The following is a 15358-nucleotide window of genomic DNA, read 5'->3' on the forward strand; positions in this document are numbered from 1 at the left end:
TGCTCTACATTTTCTTTTCCCTGGTAAGCTCTCACATTCTTTAACAAATAATGAGAAAGATTGTTTTATTGTAGGGTCCAATTCTCATATTTCACTTACCACTATTGTTTTCTCTGATTCCCTGAGTCTTGAATGTCCACCCCTATTCTCAAATGAGAGGATTTTCTGATTTGAGATTTCCAAAGTGAATATGAAAAACAGCCATTTAAATATAGTAAGAATAAATAACTTTGGTATTCCAAAATTTATTTCGATCTTACATTCATTTATTTTTCTTATGAACAAGTAGCAAAGAATGCTATTTTTCTTGCCAGTAAAGATGCATTCTATTGTGATATGAAATGATGTATTTCACCCCAAAATGTAGTTCCAGACATAAAACTAATTATGTTCTTTTTATGGACCAAGTATCCTAGCTTTATAGAAGATGTTCATCAAATTTGGTTATGATTTGTGCTCAAACCCCAGGCTCACATATACCGAAAGTAGTTGATAAGTCACAATATGCAATAGGAATGTAAAATTCAATTTTATCCATGTAAAAAGCCCTCAAGAAGTATTTGCTGGGTGAGAAAAATAGAAACGGCAAATTTTTTTTCAGAGTGCTTGGGTGATGCATCTGAATATCATAATACACTCTAATCTGCTACATACATTACAAATCCAGTCATAAGAACACCCTTAAGATCTCCAAAGTTAACCTCTGAAGGGAACACTAAGGCCAAATACTGCTTAGATTTTCATTTTACTACATTAACAAAAATGACCTGGGGGAATGTAAAGTCCCCGGCTCATTTTGCATTTCCAATTGTCACACATAAACACATAAAATAGGATATGGACAATTTGATCCATGGTGCATATGGATTACAAATAAATATGAAAGAAAGCCTTAATTCTTCTAGGTCCTGTTCACTTTTAAAATGTCTTCTCTCTTACACTGGTAGGTGATTTTACCTTCTTTTAACCATGCAAAAGCTATAGTGTTTCAAAGCTGCAGATTAGTGATGGTGGCAGCTTATTTCTTTTGGTTATCTACAGCACCATCTTAGTGTCTTGAGGCATAAAAGAATATTATCTGTGTGACAGTTATGGCTGGAGCCATCTATACTGTTCATGGTAGCAGCACTCAAAAAATGCTGGGAATAGAAATCACTCAGTTGAAGATATTTTCTGTAGTTTCATTAAAACTTAAAATCACAAGTGCTGCAAGTTACTACTGAGGTTATACAAAATTTTCAGTCTCTTATGTGGAAAAGCATGTAAGAGGTTGGGGCTTCTTTTTGATGGGGCTTGTTCATGTAGATTTGCTAATCTTTTGTAGAGGCATTGACCATGGCTAGGCAGTCTGTAAATCAGCTTTGTTTCTTTACTTAATTTTCACCACAAATAACGTGCCTCTCTGATTGCACGAAATCAATCAGGAGTGTCTTCAATTACTACTGCATGCAGTCTCTGATCATAATACTTTCCCTCTTTCTGAATCTGTAGGATGATGTGGAGAAAAGAGGTGGGGTGAGTGGCAAGCGAGCAAAGACACAGCTAGATACATATTACAAATGTCAGGTTACAGAAAAAGTGTATACAGTCATATAAGATGATTTCGAAGCTGGAGTTGTGATTGCAATAATGGCTCGTTCATATCTGCATTTCATTTAAATGCAATGTTGTGACTCACTGAACATTTGCAAAGGCAGTGCAGCTAAACTTTTTCACATGACCACTGAGGTAATGACAGCATTACATTACCAGGAAACTGCATGACTTGCTGGTGCTTCCATTTTCCACAGCAGCTTATGAAATAATCAAAATGTGTGCCTGAAATGGCGGGCTGCTCTGAATTTATTTTAATACAGATGGACTTTTGCCGAGAGAAGTGTTGGACCCCCGACACTAGAGACAATGACTTTGCACAAAGCTGAATTTTACTAGCAGAGAAGATGGATATATGAGTATTAGACTTTTCATAGCTATAGGAAGGATAATCTTTCAATCAGATTAATGAGAAAATATATTGCCTGGGCCCTACAGCATTTTTTGCTTTCCAGGCTAATGCGTGATTTAAATCCCCAAAGTACATTTTCAGCATTACAATATCCTTTGATAATAATGTCGCATGCACAAAGACAGATAAAAATAAAACAGTCCCCCTTGATTTCCCATTTTAGATTTGAAGTATATTTTCTGTTCTTTGCTGGCAATGAAGTGAATTCTATTGAGAAGAGTCACATTTAATAAGACAAAGAGAATTTTCTAATTATGCTACCTGTCAAGATTGGAATCTATGGGATTGCAAGTGCAATTGAAGAAACGGAGGAAGCAATTGCATATAGTCCCGTTTACTTTGGTGTATGATTACTATTTGCACTTAGGTATTGCTAAATGTAAATCAAGCAAACACACAGAAGCATGCTTTGAGGTAAACACTGAAAGGCAGGTTTCAGAATGGATCCTACCATTCCCATTTCAATTTCAGTAACCAATTTCCTGAGATGTTCTAATTCATCTATTGAAAAAAATATAAACAACTGGAAAACTTTAACAAAGGACAAAACTGTGTGCTGTGTAACATAACCAGCTAATGTAGAAACTTGTAAAGTCAAACATACTTATGCAATAAATAAATAAATAAATATATAATATAATATAAATAAATAAATAAGTAAATAATTCTGCATAATAAATATCTACTGGAGGGAAGTGGGTTTTAGGAAGAATACATCCTAGGGAAAGTAGATACAATGGCTCTAGGATACATCTATGCATTTTATTATTTTTACCTAATTTGTATTACAATTCTGCAGGCATTAAATGCACTACTATTCAAATGCTTCCCTGGAAGTTATCACATGCTATTCTGTGAGCCTCTGGGGAACAGTTCCTTGTGCCCCATCAAACATTACTCTTTTTTTTTTCTTCAGCATTACAGTTGTTGAAACGCTATGGCACATTAGACAAGGAAAATAAATATTGTGCCATCAATGGCTTCCTCATATGCTATGCATACACATACTGGCACACAATTAATTATTACAAATATTATCGCCTGTGAAAAATAATTGTACAAGTACTCAGATGATAATAATTATGACAAATAGGAATTTGCCAAAATTGTGTTTCCAGAGATGCAATGAAGAAAGAAAACACAGTTAAACAAAATATACAACAGCAAGTTTATGATAGGGATTTAGTTTTCAAAAAGTTAACCTTTAATATCCAAAAGAATAAAAGATAGACTCCATTATGTTCTACAAATATATTGACAAGGTATTCAAATGTTCTCAGCATTGCTTAAACTTCAAATAGGTGTTTCTAATAGCTAAGCCATATTTTTGGTTTTGTTATCCATTTGTGACCATGCAGACAGAATAAGATATTCTCAAGGCATTAAAGGATTAATTTAAAAATTAAACTCTACAGATGATCTTTAAAATAAACCATTAGATACTTTCAACAGAAAGCTACCATTTTTTATAGTACCACTGCCTTATTTTTTTACAATAAGAAAGACATTAGAATTAGTATATGATTTAAGATTTGCTGAACATATAGTTTAGGGACTGCTCCATTCTACATCCACTATTTCACAATCTCATAACTACATGTTATGAGTTCAATTCTGTACCTCCAAAATTCATTATGCACCTCCAAAATTCATTATATATACGCAGTCATATAAGATAATTTTGAAGATGAACTTGTGATTGCAATAATGGCTCATTTATATCTGCATTTCATTTAAATGCACCGTTATGACTCACTGAACATTAGTCAAAGACAGTATAGCTAAACTTTTTCACATGACCACTGAGGTAATGACAGCATCACATTACTAGGAAACTGCATGACATATCTGGCAGTATGTCATGTCATCTCATATTTGTCAATAGAATCTCTATAGGGGTCATAAAATAAAATCATTAAGGTGGGCCAGCTGACCAAAAAAAGGCAAAACTATAAGACAATTAATTGTGTTTTGGGGTCTTAGGAATTACAATCCAGGAACATAGATTCCAGGGGAAGCCCAAATGTATGCTCCAAAGTGGGAAAAAGCTTAAGGTTTTTAAAGACAAAAAGGGGAACTTGGAGGGGCCTTACATGAATTCTTTTGAAAGAATTACAATTGGCTAATGCTATTGTAACCTACATTTAGCTATATATAATTGATTGCTAAGGCTAATTACTAGGCAAAAAGCCCACTTTGTTACAGGCAGACATTTGTCCTTGATGTTTACAGTTGGACAGACTAAGAGTTTCTTCCCAGCACAGTCATTTTCAGAGAAAAGAACTTGCACAGAAGCTATTTCTTTAATGGCCCCCGACTCTATTTTAGTGTGCTCTCATTGTCAAAGTTAGCTCCATTTTTTGTCTACATTTATAGCCCTAATCCAATATGACTGATGTCCTTCTAAAGAGGGATTAGGAGGCAGAAATGTACAGAGGGAAGACCATGTGAAGACACAAGGAAGAGATGGACATCAATTAGCCAAGGAGAGAAGCCTCAGAAGAGACCAGCCCTGCTGACACCTTGATCTAGGACTTCTAGACTCAAGAACTGTGAGAAAATAAATTTCTGTTGTTTATGCCATCCAATCTCTAGCACTTCATTATGGCAGCCCTAGCAAACTAATACACAACATAACAATATGAGACCTTGAGATGTGGGAGGTCTGAGCCTCTTTTTATTGTTAATGCACCTACCTCTAAATTTTTAGATAATAAGCTGATAAGAAGATTCTATGTCAGGCCCCTCACAAGGCCTGATTCTAAGTTCTGTCTTTCAGCTCATCGTGAACTAAATTCTTAACAAGTTTATGGAATCATGTATATACATACTGAAGTCACATTAGTGAACTTTATATGTGTGGTCAAAATCTGGTAGATATATTGGTACCCACTGGTTTACATATTATTTTGAACATATCATTTACAATACAGTTAAATGGATATTAATAAATATTCACTTTACATTGTGTTAAACAAATGCAGCTATGTCTACATTTGTGTAATGACAGGGTTTTGTAGGTTAATGTAATTTTTCTCTAACTGGACTTTGATGGCTCAAACAAATTAAGAAAGTAATTTGTACTAACAGTATGCCACAATCTGAGTTGCTGAATAATAATTAATACTAAAAGTAACAATAGCTATAATATATTAAGATCTAATTTGTTCCAGGCACTGAACTAAGCATAAACACATATTGCTTCATTTAGTTTTCAAAAATTTACTACCTTGATACATTTTATCACCATTTTAAAGAAAAAATAGTTGGGACTTTGTGAAATTTAGTCACTTATTTAAAATCACATAGCTGGTAAAATATCAGAGCCTGGATTCAAATCTGAGATGATATGATCAGAGAGCTAGGCTTTTAAACAGGGTCTCTTAGTGATGAAATAAAAATGATGACTGATCAACTCCTTTTGCAGCTCTTCACGTGGAACAAATTAAGGAAAAATCTGCTTCCTCCTAAATTTGTTAACTTAAAGTCAAAATGGTTTGGTAACAAAAAAAGCAAGATTATACCAAATCTATTTCAGATAGTCAGCAACTATTCAATGAAAAGATAAAATAATTTAGTGTAGATATTATTGACTGGTGGTTTAGATATACTCTATTTGGAACATTTTTTTAAAGTGTTATTTTGTGTACTTGCTAAATGCTCAGTGAAAAATGGAGTTACTCTTATATTCTGAGTGCTTCTTACATAAGGAAATTATTCAATTTATCCTTTCCTGGGAGTAGAGGTTTGGATAAATTGCTACTTCCAGAGTAAAAATTCTAGCAGGGCTTTCTGTTATATTTTTAAGGTAATCAGAAATTGTAAAATAGAGAATATATTGAATCAAATACAAATTCATTTTACTGCAAGCAAAAAATATATATATATATAAGTAATGATGGTTAAAATCATTATTTATTTCACTTTACAAGAAGCTGAAATGTAGGCAAGCCCTTCAGGTGCAGCTGCTCAAGGACCCAGGGCCAGTGATCCAGGTTGTATTATCTTTCTGCACCATCCTGCTGGGATATAGATGTTGCCTTAATGCTTGTTATCACATTGCTATAAGATGTCACAGTCCAGGCATGAATCCATATCTGAAAAGCAAATGAACAAAATGAAACAAATCAGTGAAGCAGAAGTAGAAAGGACTAAAGGTATGCCTTTACTTCAAAAATTTTTTTCCCACAAGAACCATGCTATGACTTTTGTTTACTGTTAATTGTACATGTCTCACTGTAATACAATGTAGAGCTAGCTGTAAAGGAATCTGAGAAAGTGAGTATTTACACTTTCTAGCTTCTATAACAGAAGTAATTGATAAAAAAGGCAATATGATTTTCTTATGGGTAACTAATCCAAGTCTTTCTCAATTCGTTTATAAGATTATTAAGCTTTATACTACTCCACTGAAAACAAGTCCCCTATATTAGTTCCTTAACAGCAATACAAAAAAAAGTATTTATGTTTGCCTTCAGGAAATTAATGGAGGATAAGTGGTGGGTTACAAGTTTTTCTTGCTAGAAATAGTCATACAGCACTCAGATTTGCAGAGTAGGCATATGCAACAAATCAGGCAAGTTCCCTGGAGTCTGATGAAAACAAAAAAAAATGGCAGTGCCTAGGAAGCAAACCTGGGTCTAAGAAATGAAAGCTGAGATTAGTCGTGGAAAAGTCTGACTTGTAGAATATGCATAGTAAATATTTGCTGAATGGATAGGCAAATGAATTATGAGGTTTCCTTGACAAATTTGAAATCTATTTGGCTAATTATATTTGTACTAAAAACAGAAATAATTTGCTTTAACCATATGTGTTATAAATTTTCACCTGCAAAATGTGGTAAATGATATAATCCATAAAAAGCCTTTAAGATTTTTAAAAGAAACATATTGATGACATTGATAATGTGATTATAATCATTTTAAATTATACAGTTTTAAATAAAATTTTCAGACTGTTAAGAATATGATTTAAAGGTGATTTAATCTGGTCTATAAAGTAAATTCTTTGTTAATTCTAAACTTTTAAAATTCTGAAAAAAATTGGGAAAACTTTCTTTTAAAATCAATTCAACAATTAAGAAAAGAAAAATAGTTTGTAAATCTCCTTCCACTCACGAAGAAATATTGTGTAATTTGCTCTCCTTTGGCTAACTAGGAAGGAAAATGAAGTGAACCTTACCTTAATACTCATTTTCTGACAAGTTAATTTTCCCAGTAGGGGCAGGAAGAGACCTTAGAAAAGGAGTTTGAAGTCTTCCTAACTTAAGGAAGCAAAACTTAGTATCTTGGGGGGCAGATGTTTCTAGAATTTATAAGGCAGAAGACCTTAGAATATCAAAACTTACACTAACAGCTCATTTAACTTGGTTCCTAATACTCAATGAAAAATCTCCAACAATTTCAAAAAGAACACTTACAAGGCATGTGTAACTCCGAGGAAAGGAAATCCCGGGGCAAAATACTTAGGTGAAACGGAAATCAGTCAAAGGGAGAAATAAAGTTTAAAAGCTGTTTACTGCTTTACAAACAGTGGTCTGGGGGCCATCTCCCCTGCTCGGGCAGAAGCAAAGGAATCCTCCCCCCAACCTCTTAGGTTCAGATAAGCCCTGGTGGCCCAGGTAAATTACTCATTGATACGGAGATGAGCTACCTTTCTCCACCCCTTAGGAATGCCTGTTGATCCAGAGATGCACTAAAGTCAAGCGACTCTGTTCTGGAAATACTGCAATTTTACCTACAGCATGAAAAAAATACAAGGGGGGAAATAGTCTAAGGAGACAGAATAGTGTCATAATCAGATTCAGAAGTGATAGAATTGTCATACAGGTAGTTTAAAATAACTATGATTAATATACTGAAGTGTCTAAGGAAAAAAGTAGAAAACTTATTAGAACAGATTGGTAGAGAAAGCAAAGAGATAGAAATTCTAAGAAAAGGAAATGTTTAAAATAAAAAACACTGCAATAAAAATGTAGGGTATCTTTGATAAACTCATCTATAGAAACAAATGAAGAAAAATTAATGAACTTGAGTACATGTGAATGAAAACTTTAAACTGAAATGTAGTAAGAAAAAAATGGAAAGAATTAACAAAAGAGAAGACAATATCCAAGAAGCAAAGAAGAATTTCAAATGGTGTTTCATACATAAATCATGAGAAATAAGAATGGAGCAAAAGAAATATTTGAATGATGGAGAATTTTCCAAAATGAATTGCAGACACACAGGCATAAATCCAGGAAGCTTAGAGATAATCTTTCAAGATAAATACCACATATATTACATAAGACATCTTATATCCAAACTGCAGAAAACCAAGGACAAAGAGAAAATCTTAGGAGAAGCCAGAGGGAAAGTAAAAACACCTATCTATAAAGGAATAAAGCTAAGAAAAGTGGTGATATCCTTGCCAGAAACCATAGGCAACAGTAGAATGGACTGAAATATTTAAATTATTAAAAGGAAAAAAATACCTAAATTTATATACCCAGAAAAATTATTCTAAAAAGTAAAGGAAAAATAAAGACTTCCTCTAACAACCAAAAATTAGAATTCATCACCACCAGACTATCCTTGCAACAATGTTAAAAGAAGTTCTCCAGGCAGAAGTGAAATGATCAAGGTCAAAATTCAGATCTATATAAAGGAGGCATTTATATAATACTCCATTCAACAACAGAAGAATGTATATTCTTCTCATGCTCACTTGAAGCATTGATAAAGATGTATCATATTCTGGACCTAAAACTCACCTAAGCAAATTTAAAAGAATAGAAATTATACAAAATACATTCTCAGATCATAAAGAAATTAAACTAGACACCAATAACAGAAAGATAGCTTGGAAATCCCCAAATATTTGGAGATTAATCCACATACTCCTAAAAAACACATAGGTCAAGGAATAAGTTTCAAGAGAAATTAAAATATTTCAATCTGAAAAAATACATGTCAAATTATGTGTGATACAGCAAAAGCTGTGCTTTGAAAGGAACTGAAGGTATTAAGTGTGTATATTAAAAGAGAAGAAAAATCTGAAAATAAATAACCTAGGTTTCATCATTAAGAAACTGGAGAAAGAAAAGCAATTTAAGCCCAAGCCAGCAGAAGAAAATAAATAATAAAAATTAGAGCAGAAATCAATGATACTGGAAACACAAAAAAGAAGAGAAAATTAACAAAACCAAGATCTGGTTCTTTGAAATGATGAATAAAATTAATAAATATCTAGACAGGCTAAGAAAAAGAGAGAAGATGCAAATTACCAAAATAAAAAATGAAAGAGCCATCACTTCTGATCTATTGATCCCATAAACTTTAAAAGAATAAATAATTCTATTAAAATCTCATATTAGAGCTGCTAAAATTAAAATAAAATTGCTGGTGAGAATGTAAAACAAGGCACTCATTCATTGCTAGTGGAAATTGAAATGGGCACATCCAGTTTTGAAGACAGTTTGGCAATTTATCAGTGATAAAAAGAAATGATCTATCTAGTAACCACACAAGAGGAGGTGAAGATTTAATAATATGGGTGATTGTTGACCAATGTGTTGTATATCTGAAACCAGCATAAAATTGTATATCAACGATACATTATTAATAAATAAATAGATAAAATTAACTTACAAAAAAAGAAAAATGGTCTATCAAGCCACAGAAAGTTACAGATGAAACATAAGTACATATTGTTACGTGAAAGAAGCTAGTGTAAAAGTCTACATTTTGTATGATACATTTATACGATATTCTGCAAAAGACAAAACTATTGAAATGGCAAAGAAATCAGTATATGCTAGGACTTTGGGGAAGAGAGATGAAGTTGAATAGGTGAAGCACACAAGATTTTGTGGGGCGGTGAAACTTGTTTTTATAATACTGTAATTGTCAATATATAACACTATGCATTTGTTAAAAACTTTCTAACACAAAGAGTGCATCTTACTGTAAGCAAGGTTTAAAAGGTCATTCAGGATGTTGGGAGCTCCCAGAATGGAATGAGAATATGCCAAACAATATAACTGTTTATAAATATGTGAAAAATTTCAATGAGAGGGATGGGGAGAAGGTCCTGACCGAAACGAGTTTGGAGCTGACCAAATCAGTGGGGACTCTAAAATTATAGGCAAAAGCAACTGGACTAAGCAATGTTCTTTCAGGTTGATAAAACTGTTTCCCAAGAGTATGTGTTAACGATTTTGTAGCTGCTACCTATGCATAACAGAACGGAGCAGCAAGTAAATGTTTTAAGGATGGAAGTCAGATTATTCACTGTTGGGTTGGGAGGTTACTTTGAAGTGAATGTTGGAGGCTAGAACGATGTATGTCCCATGGCTTAGAATTCCATTCATCAGAATGAACTCATGTTTTGTTTAATATAGATAAAGATGGTTACAAATTCTAGAATGAGTTAGGAAATGAACAGCATGAGCCTGGAGCATTTGTAGTGTCAGAAAATAAGGAAGTGCGACACACACACACACACAGAGCATGCAATGGTCAGAGTATCTCAAAGGGATACAGGGGCCAACTGAAAGAGCTCTCAATGGCCAAAACTGAAGCAATTTAAGCAACAAAATAGATGTAATAGTATTGGATTACAACCCTAAATATAAAATAAATATTTTTGAGTTCTTACTTATATAAATTAGTGATTCAATAGTAAATAAATGAGGGAGAATAGGTAAATCTTACATGCAGATTTCCAAATAATTTATGCATATATGCTTTGCTCTAAAGGAAATGAAGCATAACTCCCCATTCCATGAGTGTGGGCTGGGCATAATGATTTCCTTCTGAGCGAAACGGTATGAAAAAGAAGAAAAAAATAGTAATTTTACAATCAAGAAACCTGACAACTAATCCCTCAACCAAGTGATCAAAATTAACATCCTCAGTGATAAATCAGATTGATAATATGTACCTTGATAATGATGATAGTAGGTACTTTGAAGTGATGAAAATGAGACTTTATACTGTGGTTTTCCTTCCAAGAACATGTAACCTTAGCCTAATTATGAGGAAAATGTCAGACAAATCTCAATGGAAGAACAGTCAACAAAATACCTTATCACTCCCCCTTAAAACTGTCAAGGTCATAAAAAACAAGGAAAGTCTGAGAAACTATCAAGACAATAGCTGCCTAAGGAGACACGAATATTAAATGCAAATAAGTCCCAAGTAGGATGGTAGGATGTTAGAACTGGAAAGGGACTTAGGTAAAAACCAGAAAAATATGAATTAAGTATGTGCTTTTGTTAATAATAATTTGTATTGGTTCATTAATCATAAAAAATGTAATAGAGGAAACTAGATATGGGGAATATAGGAAACCTCTATCTTTGTAATCTTTCTGTAAATGTAAAATGTTTGAAAAATAGACTATTTAAAATATATATTTGATTTCACATCTTCCTTCAATTGTTATAGTAACATAAAATATTCCAGACAAATACAAGTTAAGGAAAATTCACAGTTTTTCTTGGGAGTCTATTCTTTATAAGTATTTTGTTTGTACACATCTTGTGAACTGGGGAATTGATTGCCCTTTATTTTGGATTATCTTTTCAAGGATGTTTGTATGATGAACAGTTTTTGAAGATAGAGGTATTGTCTGTCTCTTAAGGAAAGTGCAGGCAAATTTACTACCCATTTTAAAAGATTTGTTTTGCCTAAATTCAGGATTCTTTTGTAATACAACATACCATGTATGCAGGCTTTAATCTGAGTCCATCAACATTGCCCAGCATGACTTCAGTGTAAGAGGAACTGACACAAATATGCTGATACTCATGCTGCTTGTTGGACCATGCATAGTAATCTTTTTTCTCTGACCCAGTGATCTTATGTCTTCTGTAGCCTCCCTGAAACTGTGACAGTTTAACTTCTTAGCTTTCAAGTGGGACAAAACTTCAAACCCTTCCCAGGTCTTGACAATCTTATATTTGAATATTAACATTCATTTGTTTTCACTTAAGAGTAAATTAAATAAACTCTATAATGACTAAGTGTTTTGTCTTTTATGATGTATTCTGGAATTTTCTTTCTTTCCTTTTTGCTTTCCAGTTTGACTTTTTATTCTTAATACTAAGAACCAAATTTATCGATACACCTTTATGAACTATTTTATATTTGCATGACTCATGTAATCACCACAATAAACAGAAGTGGCATTAGCCCCTTGTGCACCAATTAAAATTTTTTTTTTTAATTCCTTACTGGTTGGAAAATAGCTGTTGTTCCAGAACTTTTCTCCCCAACTTATTTCCTTCACACCTGACACCTTGGTACCTTCCCAAGTTACCCACACCTCCTTTTGATATGGTTGGATGCTGTTTCAGCCCCGGGTCAGGGAACAGTTTGAGGAGCTTCTGGTCTCCTGTGTCCATATGTTTAAATTGCTCAAAAGTGAATGATAGTTGAATTTTTAAATATTACATTTGATAATATCCACATTGTATTGACAAGGAAACTGAGGATCTGAAAGGAAGATATTATGGTATGATGAATGTGGATTCATAATTTAGCTAATTTAGCCAAAGTTCCATAACATATAAATTCTGAGGCTAACATTTAAATGTAGAACTGGTTGAATTAAAGGACCTTACTTGTCTTCTCTGTCCTTTGACTCTGTTTTTCTAAGCAGATACGCAGGACCTGAAGTCCTTCATATACCAGAAAACTTGCATTTCATCTACTATGGGTCACAGTACCTTTCTCTTCCCTAATCAGACCCAGGAAACAAATACTTGAGCAAAATTACAACACTACTGAGAGTTGTTGCATAATCAAGACCTAGGAAAAAAATTCAGTCCCTTTGAGCCACAAAATAATTGCTCTTAACTTGAAAGGTTTACAGTTAGAGTACTTTTTTAGAAAGAGCGTACTTGTACAAACATCCTTTTCCTTAAGCACTAGGAAATCTTGAAAAAGATTTCATTTGAAATTACTATGTTCTTCTACTTTCCAAGGCTCTAATGGAATTTTGTATGGGTTAACCACAAGCAGCATTTGGTAGAAGAGGCCTTTGATAACCTCTTCCCAGCCAGATATGCTTATGTACATCTATGAAAATCATATAATAGAGTGAATATTTGTGTTCTCTTTTTTTTTTAAATAGAGGGTTGGAGGGTAGATGCCTAGAGATTCAAAAAAGCAAAATTGAGTTCTAAATATAAAAGTCCAGGGCATCTATTTAAAAGTAGAAATTAAGATATTAAAAGAGGTTATTTAATCTTGAATCTGTAAAACTGTCAGTGACAATTAATGACTTATTAAGATTGGGAAAAAAGAAGAGTAGGAAGCAAATATGCTCAGTAAGTTTCTTTAAAAAATTATGTGCCAGTCATAAACCTTACCAAAAAATCAGAAATATGTGTATGAATTCAAAAATAATAACACTTTTCTTGTGGGAAATGTATTTTCTCCTATAAAAAGCAACTGAAATGCTGACATTTCAAATATGTGAAAAGGTTTGTGTCAACAATTCCTATTTAAAAGAGTAAGCTATAGTCCTCACTACAGGCTCAACTAATTTGTTTATTGCTTTGAAGAGCTCATCATAAGGAAAAGAGTTGGTAGCAGGGGCTTTTCAACATAGATTATTATATGAAATAACTAATTTGAGCCTTCTTAGACTTATTGCCAGATGGTCATATGGGACCACATCTTCAGATGGATAATGAGTAGAATGGTGCTGTAGCTTAGAATCAACAGCTACACTCCAACCCAACCTTCACCACTCATACCAGTGGAACACAGGAACTCTGTAGTTCTGTGAAAATCCTTAAATTGGCTTGTATCATTTATCCAAATGTATTTATTTCTTCGTGGCAAAAACAAAAACAAAGATGATGAAATTAATATAAAACAAAAAATTGTTTTTTCAAAGAAGACTCATCATATTATTTTTAATAGAGTATATTTTTCAAAATGTTTAACCAGTTAAAATGTGGATTCACAATTTAGCTAGGTTATGTGGACAGGAGAATGGAGAAGAGTGTACTGGCTAATTTTTAGGAAGCAAAGTCAGTTTTTGTGCATTAGTAGTATTAAGATTTTAGAAAATTGCTATGGTTGCTAATGACGTGCTGCTCTTGCCAAAATGTGATTACTTTGGGTTGCTTTCAGGATGCCTACTATGGCTAAACATATAAGATATAAAGATATCTATTTCACTTTATACCATTACTTCTGCCAAATGGGTAAAAGATGATCAATAATGTTTAAGTCTACAAAGGACCATTTCTGTGGATTTTGGTCTTCTTTGCTACTGGAACAATCCCTTGTAATCTTTAATGTACACATAAACTCCTTGGAAATCTTGTTAGAATGGAGGTTCTGATTTAGATGGGACCCATGATTCTGTATTAGTAACAGGCTCAAGGTGAAAATGATACTGCAAATCTATGTATCACCCTGTGGATAGCAAAGTACATGAGAAAACCACATCTGCAAAACTGGCTTTCATGTGATTCTCTGAACCCAGGAGGTCTCTTTTTGAACAAGAGAAAGGGATTACCCCATCTCTTGTAAAACTAGTTCATTTTCCTGCTTACTAAGTTTCTAAAAGAGCTTTATCACAAATGTTGTAAATGTGCATACGAATTCTAAAATCATTTGTAATACCCAAACTTAAGGAAAGCCTTAGGATGTTTTAATATTTATTTCTCTCTGTATATATTTGTTACTAGTTGTCAGTTCATACTGATAATTTCCACAACAAAGGTTGATTTGCACCTTGTCCCTTTTCTTATTTCTGACTCCCTTGTCCAACAGAGAGAAGCGCAATTCTTACTATCCAAATATACTTACTAATTTGCTCAATCCTAGAAGTCCCACAAAAGTGGTTTTAGAATTGCAGGCTGACGCTAAACACCTACTAGCTAGAGTACAATAATTACTTATAATTGTATTTGTCTTTAGTCTTCAGTTATTTAGGCAAAGTGCTTTGCCCAAAATTATTTAGGGCAGTTTTCTTGAAGTACCACCTCTTCTCATCTTTATGGTGTGAGTAATAATACGCAGTTGAAATACAGTTAGGTTTATTTGTTTCAGTTTATATTCCATATTGTTTTATTTTTCTTCCACATCTTCCAATTTTTGCTGATTTCCTGTTATTTACAGGAATCTATTACTTAATATATTTAATTTAAATAACAATCTATTATTTAACTATATGGAAAACTGACATGGTTCTAAAAGTCAGAACTTTATAAAAATGTATAGTCAGAGCAGGGTCATTTCCCCCATCATTTTTACTCCATTCCCTTCCCTCCATCTTTTTTACCCTGTTCTCCCTCCTTCCTATAAGAACTCAGTTGTTTTGTTTATCTTGCCTGTGTTTCTT

Source organism: Manis pentadactyla, chromosome 3 (assembly GCF_030020395.1).
Source record: "Manis pentadactyla isolate mManPen7 chromosome 3, mManPen7.hap1, whole genome shotgun sequence".
NCBI lineage: Eukaryota > Metazoa > Chordata > Mammalia > Pholidota > Manidae > Manis > Manis pentadactyla.